Genomic DNA, 14,719 nt, shown 5'->3' on the forward strand with positions numbered 1-14,719 from the left:
AGAGGGAGAGAGACAATAAATAGTAAATACAGCAAATAAATAATTACTTAGGTATTAGAAGATGGGTATTCTAAGGTATTAAGTGTTATTAAAAAAATCAGGATAAGGGGAATGGGGAAAAAGACCCAGCATGGGTTACGGTTTCAAGGGGCGGTCACAAGAGGCTTTATTGGGAGGGTGACATTTGAAAAAGGCTTCAAGCAGGTAAGGGGACAGGAAAAAGAGCCTTCCAGACACAGGGAAGAGCCATTGCAAAGTCCTTCAGGCAGGAATGTGTCTGGCATTTTGAGGAACAATGAGAAGGCAAATGTGACCAGAACAAAGAGTAAATAATGAGAACACACTAAGTATGAGAAAAAAATCAAGATGCACAAAGGTTTACACATGTTGATGTGCAGTAACGGGTACTGTTGAATAAACTAGGGTATGAACGTGTATGGAACAGCAAACAGCTCATGTTTATAATGAATATTTAATGACCTAAAAATAGAATGCTTAAAGCTTAATGGTAACTGAGACATGTGCTATAATATAGAATGTATAATCATAGATATAGAATAGATTTATTTATGGATGTGTAGATACACCAAACTTAAGAGTAATCATCTATTGTTCATGTTATTATGGGCAATTTTTATTTATTTTCTAAATTTTCTAAATTATCCATATGTTATGTTCTTATTTTGAAAAGATATTTCCAAGCTCAAAATTTTTTCTTAAATTAAAAAAAATGATAGTGATTGTTTTCAACCAACTATAAAAAATTACATTAAAAAACTGTGAAGTGGCATCTATTAGGTTGAATGAACTAGTCTGCAATAATTGGGATAATTATCTGGCAAGAATTCAGTCCCTGTGCCCTCACACTGTAGATGAAGTATACTTCAATCTCATGACATTGGGCTTTGCCTGTTGGCTTGCTTTGGCCAATGGAATGTTAGTAGTCATGATGCGAGCAGAAGCTCTAAGTGTGTTTATTTCTTAATTTGGATTGCTCCTGGAATTACAGTTACATGCCTTGAGGAGAGCGTGCCTCAGCCAGAACAAACACATACAGAACAAACCTGAGCCTGACCTATAGTTTAGACTCAAGCCAGGAGCACAGCCATTCAGCTGAGCCTAGCGTAAATCAGGTGAACTATAGTTGACTTGCAGATCCTTGAGCCAAAGGATAAATGCTTGTTTTCAGAAGCCATTGAATTTGATTTGATTTGTTACGCAGCATTATTGCAGCAATAACTACTACATGTTTGATGTGTTTTTCTCGGTCAACCTGGAAAAACTCCCTCAGGGCTGTAATAAATAAACAAGATTGAAAAGAAGAGCTAGGAAGTCAGCATTCTTGTGGATTTTTATACCTGGCCCAGGTACTGAACTCTGGCCTGTTTGTTCACATATTGTTGCATTAGAGGAATTGAACATTGACCTAATTTGTAAGTAAATTCTGGTTGCAAGAGTGGGATAGGTTATGTTAGGATGAAATTGCATAGCATTATTGTGGTTGCCAAGAGCAACTTGGGTACCAATGCTCTCAGCATCTCAGTTCAGTACTTCTTTTATTCTCCCACAGGTGTTAATCCTGAGATCACTCCCCTTAACGTTCTGCATGTAAATCTATTACAAGTCTATTTCCCAGGGAACTGATTTAAGACAGCAAACAATGTTTGTAGTTTTATCTTGCATGTGTAACAAATAGTGAATAGATATATGTTTTCTAAGCACAGTTATGCACATTTGTAAATGTCCAGAAAAAGTCTGAAGTGATGTAAGAAGTTGTGGATAAAGAAGATGTGGTATACATATACAAATTTAGCTATATCTTTAGCTATAAACAAAATGAAATATTGCCATTTGCAGCAACATGGATGGACCTAGAGATTATCATACTAAGTAAAGTAAGTCAAACAAAGAAAGACAAATATCATATGATATCACTTATATGTGGAATCTAAAAAAAAATACAAATCAACTTATTTACAAAACAGAAACAGACTCACAGACATAGAAAACAAACTTATGCTTACCAAAGGGAAAGGGGGAAGGGGATAAAGAATATTGAAAAAGATTAAAAAAAAAAAAAAGAATAAATATGATTTATAAAAATAGCTCCCGCAGGTCTACTAGGGTAGAGAGCTGAAGCAAAAGATCTGCTGACTATAACCAGCTAATTTTACAAAAAGTAAGTGCCTGTGTAAATTTCCTTAATATTCTAACAGTAGATATACCCAAGTGTATAACACCTAAAGATCCACAGCCTAGGGAATGCAAGAGACAATTTTTCCTCTTCCTGTGTAATACTATTTTTATTTTAATAGTGTGGGATCAATATAAAGAAGTTAAATAATGAAAAAAAAAACTTTTAAAAAGTTAAAAGAAAAACCTACTGTTAATCCGCCATTCAGAAATAACTACTCCAGGTATTTTTCTAGGCGTAGATATAGATGGAAGCATAGGAATATAAATTGGTGAAAGTAATTCTTGAGTGAGATCATATTCTAAATGAAAAATATTGTATTTAAGCTTATTAGTATTTAAGAGGAATAAAATTGATGGGATCTTATGTTCTGAAAGATTTCTCCAAGCTTAAGGAAAGAGATAATAAAATGCATTAAGAACTTGGAGTCATTCTTAAGAATTACTTATTTCCATCTTAAGCAGTATTGATTGAAGTCTCTGCTCTGAAAAGTGAGGACATTGCTAACAAAGCTAACACTGATTGAGTGATTACAATGTGCCAAGAACTACCCTAAATGCTCTAAGTGTATCAAATCGTATAATCCTTAAAACAACCCCATGAGGTAGAGGTATCATCCTCACTTTTAATTTTTAAATTTTTTATTTATTTATTTTTCTTTTTCCTTTTTCAGTTTTATTAGGTAGAATTATTACTGTTTGCTTGCACATATTCATTATATTGCTTGTAAATACATATATACAGTATATGGCACATTTTTTCAGTTTACATATATGTACATTGTTTACGTATATGATCATTGTTTCTAAGAACAGATTTGAGCTTTAGCGTTTTAAACTTACATAGTTATCAAAGGAATAAAGCCAGTCATTAAGAATCAACAGAATGTGGCAATCCAATCATAAAGGACAGTCCCACGTGCTTACGCATATTCAAGAAATCAATCATCTTAGTTATAAATAATAAGTAGTTCCTTTGTGTCCTTATTTTTTATTTTTAGGGAAAAAATGAAGATAAATAAAATGTGCATGATTGCCCAAGGCTACATAATTAAGAAACCAGTAAAACTCAAATGCAGACCTGGGCCCGGAGCTCTAGGTCCCTCACTCCCGCTGCCCCCTTTCACATTGGTGCCTGCATCCCCATTGGTTAGTTGAACTCTTTTTCATACTGTCAAATTGCATTTTACTTCTATTATTTTACATTCCATTTGTTTTGCTTTGTTTTTGAGTTTAAGGTCAAATTGAATTTTTTTCCTACCTCTTCTCATTTTTTACTTTTTTCCCCAGGTTTATTGAGACATAATGGACATAGACCACTGTATAAGTTTAAGGGGTACAACGTGATGCCGAAATTTTTTTTCAATTATCTTTTTTTTTTTTTTTTTTTACATTTTTTGGGTTTTTTTAGGGAGGGGGGAGGTAATTAGGTTTACTTATTTATTTATTTTTTAGAGGTGATACTGGGGATTGAACCCAGGACCTTGTGCATGCTAAGCATGCGCTCTACCACTTGAGCTATACCCTCCCCTCAATGTCAAATTAGATTTACATGTATTGTGAAATGATTACCACAACAGGCTTAGTTAACATCTGTCATCTCATTTAGATACAAAAAAAGAAAGGAAAAATTTTCTCCTTGTGATGAGAACTCTTGGGATCTACTGTCTTAATAACTTACCTACATGTCCTACAGCAGGGTTAACATGTTATCACTAGAACTTATTTACCTTAAAACTGGAAGTTTGTACCTTTTGACCACCTTCCTCTCACTGCCCCTACCCCAAACCTCCGCCTCTGGTAACCACCAATCTGATCTCTTTTCCTATGAGGTTGGCGGGTTTTTTTGTCTTAGATTCCACATATAAGTGAGTTCATACAATATTTCTCTGTCTGACTTATTTCACTTAGTATAGTGCCTTCGAGCTCCATCCATGTTGTCACCAGTGGTAGGACTTCCCTGTTTTTTTTATGACTGAATAATATTCCATTGTATATGTACAGTTGACCCTTGAACAGCTTAGGGGTAAGCGATGCGAACTGCCCCTACCCGCCAGCAGTCAAAAATCTGCATGTAACTTTGCAGTCAGCCCTCCATGCTCACAGATCCAAGCAACCCAGAGTTGTGCAGTACTGCAGTATATATTTATTGAAAAAAATCCATAGGTAAGTAGACTTGTGCAGTTCAAACCTGTGTTGTTCAAAGATCAACTGTATACCATTATTTTTTGAAAATAATATGTTAGTATTTATTCCACATTCAGGTGAATTTCATTCCATCCCCAGTCCCCCCACCCCCACCAGTCCTTTTACATGGATTTTCCATTTCTGAGTTCAGTAATTTGGGGGTTTTTTTCTTGCTTTTTTTTTTTTTTTTTGCTTTTCTTCCTTTCTTCCTTCCTCCCTCCATCTCTCCTTCCTTCCCTTCCCCTAGTAAGAACCCAGGAGTCCTGCATTCCTGCAGTTTTTTTTTTTTTTTTTCAAATTTGGAAGTTCTGTTTGATATTGTGACCTCCTGGTTGAGTGTCATCTCCTTGGACCATATGGGTTTTTTTCCCTTTGGACATTTCCTGTATGTATTTCTCCGCTATGTTTAGTCTTGCATCGTGCTATGCCTCAATTTTTTCTCCGTTACAGTGGAATTTTTTTTCTGCCCAGTGCCTGAAGAATGTCTTCTTTTACTCACTTTTCCTTTCCTTGCCCCTGTTCTCTCTCCCCACCCCTTTTTCTTTCTTCTGTTGGTTTTCTTTATTTTTAAAATGTTGTCGTTTTACTAAGCTATGGCTTGGTTAGCGTTGATTACGTGTGTTCCGTTTGGAGGCTTTTGTCATTACACTTGTTCAGTTCTCTAGTTTCAGGATGTCTGCCATTTAATTGTGGATATCTGTGCTCCTTATCTATTTATTTATATTTAATTATTTCAATACCCACCCCCTTCTCCCATATTTTAATCTCATGACTGATCTTATTAGTGATTTTCTCAAAACTTTCATCTCTTTCATGAATTCAATTTTCCTCTCTGTCCATTCATTTTCTTTATCTGTAGTGATGCTGTTTCGCCCCTCAAATGAATTCTTAGTCTCTCATTTCATCTCCTGTTCTTTTCTTATCATCTCATTTTTAGCTCTTATTTCATTGATTAAGATAGTAGATTATCTACCCATTTCTTTTCACCTCATCCTTGTTTAGTTAGTGTTCAGAATTCATCTTTCTCTAATACATTTAATTATCGATTCTTTTTCCAGTGTACCTAAGGGGAGTTGACTTTCTTTTCTGTAATACAATTTTGAGATATTTTCTACAGCACAAAGCAAGATAAGAGGAAGGGATTATTCAGAGGAAATTCTATCTAGTGTTTGTAACAATGTTCTCCTCCCACATCTGAAGTTTTCTTAATGTTCTGTCCAGGAGTTATCTATTAGGGCTAAACTATCTGCTGTAAAAAGTCATTCTCAGAACTTGGGAGATTTAACACAATAAAAGTTTATTATAGTTCGCTTATGTCCTAGTCCAATGAGGCTATTGTGGGGGGAAGGATACTGTAGTCATTCCAGAACTAAACTCCTGGAATTTTGTGAGGCTATCTTCAATTTCTGTGGCTTCCAGGGTCTTCATGGAAAGCGAAGAGAAAACAAAGGATCTCACATGGGTCTAGAAGTATCATTTGTAACTTTTGCCCACATTCCATTGGATGAAATTTAGTCTCATGGCCCCATGTTTTTGCAGAGTAACTTGGAGATGCAGAGAAAATGTGTGCTCAGCAGGAACTTTAGGTGGGTTTGGTGAACACGCAACATTGTTTCCGCCAGAGCTTCACTACCTGCTTGACAAATAATTGCCAAGAATGAGTACCATCATGTGGCAGATGAGTCCTCCAGTTTAGTGTGTCTCACTGTGTGTTAGTCAATCTCATGGTTAGTTTCCCCCATTGGACCAGTTTCTCCCATCACTCAGCTCTACAACAAAAATTAGATGACTCACTTAGATTTACTTCAAAGGCTAAGTATTGGAGTATTAGGGAGAATTTTTAGGAATTTGTTTAGTCAATAGCATAAAGGAGTGAGACATAAAATTTCAAGTGCTACATGACATCCTTGAGCCTCAGAGGCCTTCCTGTGAGTTCTCCTGCTCTCACCAGATATGCCTCCCACCCATCAGGAGAGGGTCCTTGCCTACCTAGGTCGTCTTTCAGCTAGACCAGCTGCGAGAAACCTAGTCCCTAACTAAATGGGTTTAACCTCTGTTCATCTGCAAATTATTCAAAGAAGCGATTACAGCCTCCCGCGGGATGCCGGAGGCACCCCATCCACTTGTTACTACAAAGCACGCCTCTCACAGCTTTGTTGGTTCACTCTGCCCCTGAATGCGATCCCGGTGTGGCCCTCCATGGCACACAGTGTCTCTTTACCCTCAAGTGTGAGTTATGTGACTAATAAACTGCTGTCATTCTCACCTGTCCAGTGTCAGGTGTCGTGTGTTCAGCCATCTTGTGCTATTTGGGGTGATGAATCCCTTAGTCACCTTGTTGGTGACTTAGAAAGGGGTCAAAACAGGAAGATTAGGAGGCTCAGCACATTGCACGGTCCAACTTTGCATCAGCATCTTGTGGATTTTTTCCTTTCATTATTTTTGCAAAGAAAATAATATTAGGTGACATTTTTCGCATTATTTGGTTTGGTCATTTTTTTTGGTTTTCTGGTTTGTTTGGGTTTTGTTTCAATTATTTAAATGTGGTGGCTAGACAATTTCAAAATAATTTTGTTTCAAAATTCTTTATAGGCAATGGTCTTATAGAAAAGTATAGAGGGGCAAGGTGTAGAAGTAAGGGTATCCGGGAACAGCCAGCATCTATATTATTATTGGCCATAAACAGTAAGTGAGACAGGAGGAAAACCTAAGGAGAATGAGACTATTTGGATACTGGCATTAGAAAGTGAACAAAAATAATTCATAAGCTTTTAAAAAATGAACTCATTGAAGCTATAAAAGTGTTTGAACATATGATGTCATTGCAATTTCATCGTGCTGTGATTTTGTCATTCTTATTATTTTATGAGAGGCCAATATGTTGATGCCATAAAAGGCAAACTAGAGCCACCGAAGTCCTTAGAGCACCTTACAAAGCAGACACACCCCAGGGACACTTCGTGTCGTAGGTCCTAACTCTGCTTCTGAAGAGCAATTCTACAGCTTGTCACTCATGAAAGTTTGAAAACCATGAATGGATCAACCATGAATTGGCACCCTGCATTTCTTCATAATCATATGACAAGGAGAGCAGACAGCTTCTTAAGTGGTGCTCTGAGAACTCCTAACCCAAAATGTCAACCTGCCATCTTAAAATTGCCATCTTAACCTTCTGGTTTGGTTTGGGTTTGGAAAACTATTGGGCCTTCAACGCCATGAAAGATAAGGCGGATTTTGACAGGAAGAATGAGTAGGTTACAACATTCTGATTATAAAGAAGTATTATTCAAAAACTTCTTGACCTTATAATCAGTGATAATTCTAGTTACTGTAAGCAAGCCTACCACTTACATTGTAACCAGGTGTTTAAGGTGTCTTTTAAGTCTTTTTTTAGACAGTTATTGTTGTGCTTTGATGCTGTTGCAAGAGGTGCTTCACCTTTAAGATTCACAGAAACATTACAGAAGTGGTTACAACAGTTCCCCATCAAGATGATAGCTACGTGTCGATTCCAGCCCATACTGCCCTCAGACTCCAGAAGCAAAAAGCTGTCCTGCCCCTAGGGCCCCTAGATTAGGCATTCAGAAAATTTTATCAGGCAGGGTCAACGCCCCTATTTAGCCCTGGAGTAGCTACAGAAGACAGACTGCCACCACCATAAGATTATGGGAGTAAAATCTCTGAGAGGGGAATGAGACGGGAGGGGAATGAGACAGGAAGGAAGGGGGCAGGACATAGCCATCAAAGGAATGCCACAGCAATTAGCACCAAGATGGCGGAAAACTCAACTCCCAATAGACCTGGAGGCCCAAGGTGGCGGGAGCTTCGACCTCCAGTGGACCTTGAGCTTCATTAGCTTCATTAGCATGGTGAATGACACACGCACCAGAGCCATGACAGTTCTGAACCTAACCATGAGAGGTCAAGGGGAGGGCCAGTTCCTGGGAATCCCTGCCCCTTCCCCAGGGCAGTTGGAATAATCCTCTCACTTGTTAGCATATAAAACCCAGCAGCCCTGAGCACTGCAGTTGCTCCCTCTCTTGCCCGCATGCTGTCTATGGAGTGTGTATCTGCATTTACCACTCCCCTCCCCGCCGTGTACATCTCTCTAAATAAATCTGCTTTTACTCAAAAAAAAAAAAAAAAAAAAAGAAGGTTCTTGACTTAAACCATTTAGGAGAAGATACTCTCTCTATAATTATAATTTTGAGTCAGATACTACCACTAGTACCATTACTACTAATGGCAGCTAACATGTAGGAAGCAATTACAGAGCATTAGCCTTATTGCTAAGAATAGATCATGAACAATCGTATCTAATACTTACGTCAGCGAAAAGTTAGAAACTTTTATTATCTATGTTTTGCAGACAAAGAAAGTGAGGCTTAGAGAAGTTGAGTGAAGAACCACAAGATATACAAGTTTTGGGGCTGAGACTCTATCCTTGGATTTCTGACCCTGCTGTCAGAGCTTCCAACCAATGTGCTAAGAGGATTCCGGGCTGTGGAAAGGAATACCTGGCACACAGATGACTCGGGGTGTCATCTTCAAAAGGATTTCTCTCAAATTCTAACTTAACTACTAGTTTATTTATCCAGCAATTATTGGCCACCAACTATGGTCCTGAGACCGTGTTAGATATTGTGAATATAATACATGAATGAAATGAATGAAAGATGGTCCCTGCCCTCAAGCAGCTCACAGGCCAATGGAAAAGCTAGAAAATAGATGAAGAAGTATAAATGCAGCATGGTGAGGACACGTGGGGACAGGCAAAGAAGGCTGGGCACTCCGTAGCTGGCACCAGGGAGGTTTTAATGGCTGGCAGTGGTGACACTATACTACGATTTAGCCTTTTTTAGGAGTTCTGTGAGGTACCGTGTTTTTCCTCGCTTTCTTCTTTTCTGTTCTTTGTCCCACTCTTTGATCAAACAGTGCACATAATTAAATAAAAATAGGCAGGTGAGCCACACAATGGTTAAGCGCTCAAGGTTACCTTTTCCACTCTCAGCTGTGTGACCTTGACCTGGTTACTTAACCTCTCAGAATCTCCTGCTTTTTCATTTGTACTTCTTAGGTTTGCTATGAATATTAAATGAGACAATACCATCCCTTTTTAACCATCTTTCTCCACTTAATTTTTCAACATAGCTCATGATCTGTTGATACATTGTTTATCACTAATATGTATACTCCGTGAAAACAGGGTTATTATCTGCTTTCTTCATTGCTATAACCTATGTACCAAAACTAGTGTTTGGTCCTTAGTAATTGAGTAAACAAATGAATGAATGACAAGGCACTTGGATCATAGTAAACATTCAATGAAGATGAGTTTTTAGGATTATGACTGGGGGACGGTATAGCTCAAGTGGTAGAGCACACGCTTAGCATGTGCAAGGTTCTGGGTTCAATCCCCAGCACCTCCTCTAAAAAAATAAATAAACCTAATTACTACCCCCCAAAAAATAAAAAAAAAAAAGGATTCTGATTATTCCCTGACATACATTTGCATTTTAAAAGTGGCGAAGCTAGCCTCAGTCATAAGGGAGAGCTGGCTAACATGTGTCCTGTATGCTCTGTTTAGCTGTCTTCTGTCCGTTCTTGTTTCTCTAGTAACCTCAGGTTTGATTATCCTAAAAGATGTCAGGTGAAAGGTGTACCCTTCACACTCATATTTAAGAATTAAGAGAAAATGACTGAATGCAGAATGATTCAACTGCAGAAAGATAAATCTTCAATTGTGTGGGTTGAGATTAGTGTCTGAAATAACAGGACCCGCGGTGGAGGTATCAGGGGGCAAGGGAAGTAATAAAGCTCAGGGATGGCTGCGGGAATTGCTGGTCAATGAAACACTTTTGATTCTCCAACCCCTTCCCCTATTCCTTCCACCTCTAAATCACACCACTAACCTGCTGCCATCTGACTGAGCCAGTTGGATGATGTGTTGCGGGTTTATAACGTAAACTCTTTCTAGCTTGGGATTCCATCACTTGTGTTGCCCTGAAGAAAATCTCCTTAAGCCCCTGCTGGCTGGGGCAACGAGTGGTCCTAATGCCGACACACACATGTGGGGTTGTATAACTCAGGAGTGCTCCTTCCAGCTAAGCAAAATCCTGACAAAGACACCCTCTGAAATCATCTCCTTTTACTCAGTTTCATTTTACAGCTCCACAGGGGGCTCAACTTGCTTTAGGTCCTTTTAACCTGGATTCTATTCCCTGTATCATCAGAGAAATAGGCAGATACCTTTTTGTGGGTTTTCATCTCTAAAATGTTCATCTATTTTGGTTGTGATCCCAATGTCCACGTCTAATGGACATCTATCTATAACACGTCTCCATTTTAATCTATCTATAACATTTTCTCTGTGGGATATGTTTTATTTATTTTGGTATCCTTTAAACTACATTTCATTTTGTTTTGGTGAAAATAATTGATTTATAATCACTATCAAATACTTCTTTACCTCATGTAGTTGATAATGATGCTGTAACAAACATCACTTTGTGAGAATACTCCAAATTCCAAGTGAAGATTCAATGTCTGCTAAGTCAACAGTGGTGGAAATCCACTAATACATATATTTCTGAAATGAGATACTGTGTAAATATGCCTAAATTTAAACCTAATCTATTGTGGGCTAATATTATTTTACATAATATATATCTCTTTAAAATTGATCTGCGTGATTGTTTCATTAAATAAGTTACTCATATGCAATTAATTTTTCCTATATTTTATTGAATTTGTAAGTTATGCTCAATTAAAAGGAAATAATTGCAATAAAATAAAATATTCTGTTCAGTTTTTCTAAATGTTTCTACTGATACTGGTTTGAAGATGAGAGTAATGCCATTTACCCAACCAATACTTTTTTCCTAGGATTTTATTCCTTGGAGGGATGCTGATCTAGTGGGATATTTATCTCTATGTTTTTTCCCTGTGCGTTTTAATTCTTTTTATGAATTCTCAAATGCCTTAGAGAAATGACGTTATTATGTGTGTGTGTATTCAATTCAAAGTAAGACGCATATCAATTTTCTGCTCAAGTGCCATAATTGCATGGCAAAATTTGATTCTTGAGACTTCAGGTTTGTTGTCTTTTTTCCCATTCTTGCAGATTCAGCCTCACAGCTTCAAATGCACAGTATCTGGCAGCTACAGAAACTGCGAATGAGAATAATCACAGAGCAGGATTCTCATCTCTCTAATTCTGCATATCAAACTTTCCTTAATTGCTTTGGAAGCCACATCCAAAGCAATCATGTGTTGTGTTTCATATAAAACATGTTAATCTTTTACATAAAGTTGTGACTGTTAAGCCACACTTTCTTTTCCTGGTACTGGATGACAACTGTCCTTAGATGAAACTGAGGCGGTTACCAATGGAACGTAGTTCAACGAAGTAATAAGAAAATGTTTTCATTTTCATAAATATATATTTTTTCCTTTCTCCTTCGTGTTTTGTAAATTTTACTGCCATTATCCTAGTTAAGTGTTCTTTTTCAGTGGTTTCCTGTGTTGGCTTGTACCGGTTCACAAGAACTGACTGTGACATCTTTCAACCCCAAGTTTAGTGGCATCAGGTTGGTGGCTTGAAATTGGCCCTAGTGGAAAGTAACAAATATGACAAGACCAGAGTTTTTTTTTACACCCGGAGAGCTGGTTGTTAAACATTTACCAGCTTTCCACCGCTAGTACTGTTAACATTGTTAATGTCCTGATTTTAATCATTGTTCTAAACTATGTAAGGCAATATCTTTGTTTTTTTAGGAGACAAACGCAGAAATATTTAAGGGCAAAGAGGTTTTATGTCTGCAACTTACTCTCAAGAAGTTTGATGTATTTATAAATATATAACTGTACACAGACAGAGACAAGACTGAAAGAGACAGAATAGTAAAGCAAGCATGGCAAAATGTTAACATGGACAGAATTTGGGTGATGGCTGTAAGAAATTCTTTGTGTTATTTTTGTAACTTTTTTGAAGTCAGAAGTGATATCAAACAAAGAGCTAAAGGAAGTGTCCTTGAGGCTGAGATAAAGTGTTGTGAGAAAAAGAGAATGTGGAAGAGCTAGAGCATGCTCTTGAGCGGTTAGCAAGGTCGTGGACAGGAGCCTAGAGCAGAGAGGGAGGGGGGTGGGGATGCAGGGGGGATGGGCTTACCAGGATTCAAAGGCCAAAGGTCAGCTCTGCTACTCATTTTCTGTGGACTTGGCCCACTGACCCTCTCTGTGCCTATTTTATCTGTAAAAAGGGGTAATAATCATAATATTTACGCCATGCAGTTGCTACGGTGGTTGAATGAGTTAATGTATAAAGCACTTGCGTTGGTGCCCAACCCCCGAGTCAGCAATTGCTATCACTTTGATTAGTGGCTTTGAGTTTTAATACAGGGCATCAAAGGTTCCAAGAGCCAGATGCTTGGGAGAGAAAAATGCTCTCTGAATTCTAAAATCTTGACTTATAAGCATTAAGAACCAAAGCCAAGGGCTTGAAGCAAAGAGTATACCATAACACAACCATAGGATGCAGAGAAAAGAGTGATTTTAAGTCACAAGGTTTAAACTAAAACAGAAACTCAACAACCAAAAATGCGTCCCCTTGGTTTGAGAAAGATTTCTGGGGAGGATTTGGAAAGAAGAGCTGGAGAGTTGAGATCCAATGTGAAGCTTTACTCTCTGCCTGCCCGTTTGGCCCCATTCCTTCCTGGATGAATTCTTTGTGAGTGTCAGTGATGATGGCGGTGTTTCCCGAGAAGTAACCATGTGTTAGAGTGTTCTAAGCGCTTTAAAGGATGACCTTTTATAATTCTCCCAACACCTCTTCGTAGGTGGAATTATTAACTCCATTTTCTACATGAGGATTCTGATGCAGAAATATCAAGTAAGTTGCCCAGTTCACACACTTAAAACATTTTGAAATGGGATTTGGAGCCAGACAGTAAACTCCAGAGCAGGCACCATCCCTGATGAGTTTTGGCCTCAAAAAGGACTTGTGCCTTGCATCCCATGTGGAGTTCTGGGAGGAGAGAAACCTGACAGACTATTCATGGGAGAGTCACCCTCCACGATGTCCCCCAGGGGTGTCCCCCTCCTGGAATTGACACACTGGTGTAGTGCTGCTCCACGGTGTAACGGTGTGCCCAAGAGAATGGTGCACGACTTCCAAGGCAAAGTCACAAAGGACAATGTGGCTGCTGCTTTGTTCTCTTCCTCAGATCACTTGCCCTGGGAGAAGCTAGCTGCCACGTCCTGGGGAGTCTTTGGAATCTCTGCAGAGAAGCCCACATGGTGAGGAGCTGAGAACTCCTGCCAACAGCAATATGAATGACCTTGGAAGCAAACATCCTCCAGCCCCAGACAAGCTTTCAGATTAACTGCAGCCCTACTGACATCTTGATTGCAGCTTCATGAGAGACCCTGAGCCACAACTACCCACCTAGATTGCTCCTGAATTCCTGACCAACAGAAACTGAGATAATACCTGTTTGTTGTGTTAAACCACTAAATGTTGGGGCAATATGTTACGCAGCAATGAGTGACTAATACAGTCTAGCACCGATGGAAGATAGCTTTGATAGAAATGGTGCTGTGGCACATGTTTGTACAAAGAGAGCAGGAGCTCTTCCCCACCCAATCTTTTTGATTACAAATTAATATCTGGGAGGGGGGCCCAGGGCTAGGGTTATGGACCCCTGTAGTAGGGTCTGCAGGGAGGATAACCCATGCCAAGATAACAGACTTCATGTTTGACCAGCTGAGAATATATACGAGAGGCAGTCGAAACAGAGGCTACTATTCAAGGTCAGGTAGCCCAAACTTCACTCCTTCAGTCATACCTGAGACAGGTCAGCCCATCTCTCCTCTCTCACAGGCACAAGTCTCCTGGGAATTTATAAACTCCCAGGAGTTTTATCCTGGGTAAATGGGATAAAGAAGAAGAGAGATGGAACGGTCATAAGAGATTAAGGTTTAAACAGAAAGTGACCAAGTTCCCTTGAATTGCCAAGAATGAATTTTCCACCACAGATACCGACTGGGGCTTGAGAATAAAATTAATTTCAGTTACGGAGAAACAGAAGTTATTTACAGAGTTTTGCCCAATCAGCGCTTGTAGTTACAGACACTTCACAGCCACTATTTCACAATTGGTCAGGACTTCTCTATCCCAGCTCAAGGTAAAAGAAATAGGTCATTGGTGTCACAGAAGAGCAGTGCCAACTTTCTCTGTTTAGAGATCTAACTGCATTATTTTTGGTGTTGAGAAATAAACCTCTTTGGAGAACAGAGGATCTTGTCCTTTGCACTAATGTTGGCTAATACTCTTGATACA

Source organism: Camelus ferus, chromosome 29, assembly GCF_009834535.1.
Source record: "Camelus ferus isolate YT-003-E chromosome 29, BCGSAC_Cfer_1.0, whole genome shotgun sequence".
In the NCBI taxonomy this organism is placed as follows: domain Eukaryota; kingdom Metazoa; phylum Chordata; class Mammalia; order Artiodactyla; family Camelidae; genus Camelus; species Camelus ferus.